The following is a 5,640-nucleotide window of genomic DNA, read 5'->3' as shown; positions in this document are numbered from 1 at the left end:
GTCCGTCTATACACGTCTGTCAGATCGTACTTCAAATTTGGTTTTACTATAAAATAATTTTAATCTGAGTGCAACCTTACTAGTTCAAAGATAACAAGACCAAAACCAGGTATAATTCATAATTTTACAATCCCCAGCGGTCACTAATACATCAGTGACCGTGAGCGCGCTGTAGCTTGTAAACCTGGAATTGATAGTGAATAACAAATACAAGTTAATTCTAATATGGTTATGTTCATATGATACAGAAATCGAGAAAATACTTCAAATTGACAAATTAAAACAACAAAAATAAGGGATTTAGGAAATGTCCCTAAGTACCAAGTGTATGAAGTAAAAGTCAAAGTTACTATAAATAGACTGAATTAAAAGCAGAGAATGTTATTATAGTTAATACCTCCACAATCTTTATTGCGAGTGCAAGGAAATATTTACACAACGCCGGTCTTATGAGTCTAAACCTTTTTTTCTGTCCACGGTTCAGGAGAGGGTTGCACGCTCCTGAAACATTTACCTCGCCTGAGTTTAAGCCTGTCCTAAGTTTGGTGTTGTTGAACCGGGCACGCGTTTGTTTTCACTTTGGAATCGTTTAATGTAATGTCACATTTGGCCCTTTTTCATGACCAACTTAACTTAATTCTAGGAAAAAGACAGAGGTTGTGCACTAAACAGTTCGATTTCATTTATCTAACTACAAGTATACAGACAATACAGCCATTCTAGTAAAATGTAAAATCACAAAAATACTGAACTCCGGGGAAAATTCAAAAAGTCATTAATACTTTTAAAAATTGAATGTCCTTTAATTGAAAACAAAGACTCCTCTCGCCCAAAATTTGAAAGTTTAATAATAAACTAGCAAAACGAATATTTGCAAGAAAACATGTAAGTTTCAATTATGGTTATTATTTAATGATTCATGTATATTTATTCCCAAACTATGAATAACCGTCTGATTGAAAAGCGCTTCCATCTTCAATAAATCTTTCCTTCAAGATATTAAAGCATATGCCTGCATCTTTGTAAAAGTCTATCCCCCCCCCACCCCCCCCCCCCCCCCCCCCCCCACCCCCAATTGATTTTTGAAGTTTCTATTTATTTTGTATAACCCGGAATCACATTACCCGACTATCAAGTTTAATCTTAAGAAAAGAAGTACTAATTCGTTTAAGGCCATAGTGTATCATATGCAAACATCTAAACACCAAATGAACGCATTGCATATTTGTATTTATATATACATTAGCAAATTTGCACCTGTATATATTTGCATGCACGTGTATATTTTAACCATGTGGACTGAATTTTAAATGTTAGTCTATATTTCTCAATTAATCGATTCTGAAATACGTGATGTGGTACCACGCGTGTGGTGCATATTAACGTTTTCATTTATTTATTTTTTATATATTTTGGTTTTATACATATTCAAATAAAGCTAAACTATACGTGACTTTCAAACCACTTTCAGCTGCAAAATCTACCAGTATCTTCTAAGGTTGAATATCTCTTGATTCAATCTCACGTTGTAGTAATGAGGCTCCCACAGGGTACCCCCTCAGGTCGCAAGGTCGCTTTTAAGCTCGTCGAGAGGTCGTTTTTAAGGGAAATGTACAGGTCGTAGGTCGTTTTTCCTAACACAGAGAACGGAAGATGGTCGGAGGTCGTTTTTTCCAAATTTTACAGGTCACAGGTCGTTTTTAGAAGGCCCTCAGGTCGGAAGTCGCCTCTAAAAAGCCCAGAGGTCGCAGGTCGTTTTTGACCCTGCGGGAGCCTGGGTAATGTTAACATAAATTTACCAAAATGTCGATAGTAATGATCGGTTCTGAATTGTTTGCTGTGGTTCATTACTAGGGGTTTTCGAGGTTTTCTAATATAGAAATTATCACTCAAAGACCAACTACAACCTTCAAACCAACTTTCAGTTTTCAAAATTCATTATCAGGCTTAAATACTTCTTACTTTAACTTAGTTATATCCTTGTTATTATGAATTTGTCTGTCTATTGAGTGCATGTTACTTCAATTAATATTATTCTTTTAACTTGCATGTTTCAATGAATATTATCCATATCAGTATCTGAAGTAGGCATATCTTTTGTAAAGTAGTATTTCCTTAGATTGCTATAGCAGAAAAACTGAACATCAATATAAATATCATATATAAAATCTATATAAAATTGTATATTGTATATATATCATTATAATAGTATATGTACTTTAAAAAAAAACATTTTATTATTATTTTTAAAACTCTCTGGGAAAATATTTTTAACTCGAACTTCAATATAACTAGCTATTGCCCAAAAGAACCAAACGTCGAAGGCAATGTATAGCACTATCGGTAGATATCAATAACTAAACAGAAACCAAAAAGTTTTTTTTTTCAAATTATCCTCTTTTACCTTAATCGCATTACTTTCAAGTACCTACTAATTTTTGGTAAATTTTGATTTGTTTGGTATGTATGAAATATATACCAGTGGAAATTGAGCAATCATTTAAAATTTTGAAAGTTTGGGAAATTTTAAATATGTTTTACATTTGACTCTTTATTTTTAACTTTGAATAGCTTTCTTCAATCTCTCGATATTGACCAAATTGTTTATAAAATTCACTAAAAAAAATGACCAGCCCTTTTCACGTCACATTATTTCATTTTTTCCTTAGTGAAAACTGTGAGAGTCATCTCCTTTATGCAAATTGTAAATTATAACATTAATACTTTATTGGCAGTAAATGATATTGACGGTAAAATTGTTAGAACTACCTTAATCTTATATTTGTTCACAGCGTATAACTGAAATGAAATTAAAAGTGTTTTGGATTGTTAAAGGTAACATCTGATAATACAAACTTTTCAATTCGTCTTAGCTCGGCCGGTTCCGTACCATCATCTAGAAGGAGAGAAGCGGATTCTACCGATGATTACCGAATGAAACTTTTCTTGTATTGTAGTGCAAGGGAGAGAATATGTCCAAGGAGGGATAACTCAGTCAATCCAAAAGAAATTCCTGTGATGCATGATCATCTAGAGTAGTCCTTCATGGTCATGTTTGTTGACTCTTTAAGAGTTTCTTCCAGGTGTATGATCGTTGGGAGTTACACATGACATTTCAACTTTGAAATCAAATCAGATAACTAATGGTGGTCTTTAAGGACAGTTGCCTCATTGGTAATCATCTCTTTCCTGTGACCATGACCATATGCTGAAATATATTAAATAGCGAGCGCATTCTAAACAGTATCTTGATTTATCATATGTTCTGCAAGAACAAATTATTTGGGACGCCAATAATCGTACATAACACACTTAGTTGAAATAAGTTTACGCATACACTAGTAATTCATTGGAGCAGGAAGTAGCACATGAGCCATACTTTAAAGAAGGAGGAAGCCGGTCATATGCTACTGATGTAAAAACGAGCGTCGCATAGCTATATGAAGCAAAGTTTACTACCTCACTCTCACAAAGCATACAACTTTCCACCAATTTGTGCTGAAGATGTATGCCTCTAATCAACAGCAGTCACATAAATAATCACCTGGTTCACCTGGAATTCCTGATGAAGTATCAGTCAAGATCAACGACGTTATATTATCTGCTTTTCATTATACTGTATCAACCGTAATAACACTTAGAGAGACATTTGCTGTATAACAGATATCTTGAAGATCAGATTATTCTGCGAATTGACCAGATTCTTGCTGGTGGATAAGACATGTCCTACTTAGGATACATCACAGCTATAGTATTGAGTTACCAGTAGCAGCAACAGCTGGTAGTCTTCACCTTTGATTTAATTTGCTTGTACCGAATATCAATTACAACAGATAGGACCCATTACTGCTTGGTACTGACATCTTAAAAGAATTCAAGGAAGATCTCAAGTTACGTTTTTGGCTCAATATTTCTTCAAGATGCCAACCTACACACCAACTTGTACCTAACCTTTCGACGTGTTTTATTGAGAGAGAAGGAATTACAGAAAAGGTCTAACAGATTGGGCCTTGTTAAATCACCTGATGGAAAAGCCATCAAGAGTCTTCCAAACAGAGATGTCATTTTCCATGGTTACACAGATCACGAGTAACCATACAATACAGTATGTGCCATGCTACAACCAACCGAGAAAGCACCTATTCCAACTGACTTAGATTTCGCTCCAACATTGTTGTCCTACAGTAACAGAAACAACAGCAATATTCCAGTTCAAATAAGCAACTTCACCATCAGAACAGTAACTATTTAACCGAATGCCATCTTATGCGAGATACAGCCAGTTTCAGAAGTCGATATCTAGATAGATACTGGGTTAGATGATGATCCTACACATTAAGTTACCCTGCCAACGCACTTACCAGATGCACAATTAAGCAAGGAAAAGATAAGATCAAACAGTTCAGAGATGTTTTCAGCAAGAGAAAATTGATCTCATCGACGAAAGACATTTCAATCATTGACATCGCAGTATATCTCCAACCATGATCAATGAAGTACGTGACATCTTCAATAGTTGTTGGCCGTTGGGAAATTTTCGGCGCCCTTATTCACCATTATCTTTCAACGTTGTTTTATGCCACAAGAAGGACGGAAAGCTGAAAATGTGCATAGATTATCGACAGGGGCGGATTTAGGCGGGGGCGTGGCGGGCGTGCGCCCCCTCCCCCCCCCTAAAATTTGCAAAGCATGGGTTGTCCGGACGTAATAAAGTATCAGACGAAAGCAAATGTCGTCGCATTCAATCTGTTTTAACATTCAAACAAGTTTTACAATATAAACAGTAATTTAACAGAATCATTTAACGTGATTACTAATCAACTGACCTTTTTTTTGTTTATTTAGAGGATGAACACGTGATACCAGACGAGCTAGACGTATATTATTATAGCTCTCAAAAATTTGTGTTTTCTTCGAACATCTAACCCTTTTTTCTGGTTTTTCGTATGGATTGATGTTTCAGTTGGACATGAGAACATTTTAATCGTGAGTTTTCTCATTTTTTACCCATATTGACTTTGATAAAATTCATTACTTCAAATATGTACACAACACCACAAATGAAAACTACTCACTAAGGCTAAATATGATATTAAATAATGAGTCAAATTAACAAACTAACCTCTCGCTTGAACCATAATCTTTATCTAATTTCCTTAAGAAAGAGTCTAACTGAGACTGCTTTCTTGGTCGTGCCATGATGAAATAACCAACCGGTTACCCAAATAGCGGGTAGGGCACTTTCACCTTCTTCGTGGAAAAGTGATGTAGGGATGTTTTTGAACTTCGATTATCAAAGAAATTGTTAATTAAAACTGCAACTACAATGTCACAATTGTTTTTTTCTAACTGCTAAAAGTCTATGATATTTGTCATCAAACGCAGTACCGCATTTGACACCTTCCTTTGAAGTGTAACATGTTTATAGAACTTAAATGCAATGGTCACCGTAGGACCCCTATGAATTCCACAGACTGCCATTTTAACTCGTTAACAGTCCAGCCACTTATCGAAGTTCGATTGATGAAATAATTGAGACTTGCACCTGAACATGTGTTTCATCAACCTTGATGACTGGATTAACTTCTCTCGATACCTACGAAGAAACTTCGAGATAGTGTTATGATCAAAGAATTTTTT

Source organism: Mytilus galloprovincialis, chromosome 4 (assembly GCF_965363235.1).
Source record: "Mytilus galloprovincialis chromosome 4, xbMytGall1.hap1.1, whole genome shotgun sequence".
Lineage (NCBI taxonomy): Eukaryota > Metazoa > Mollusca > Bivalvia > Mytilida > Mytilidae > Mytilus > Mytilus galloprovincialis.
Note: the sequence above shows the minus strand (reverse complement) of the source record.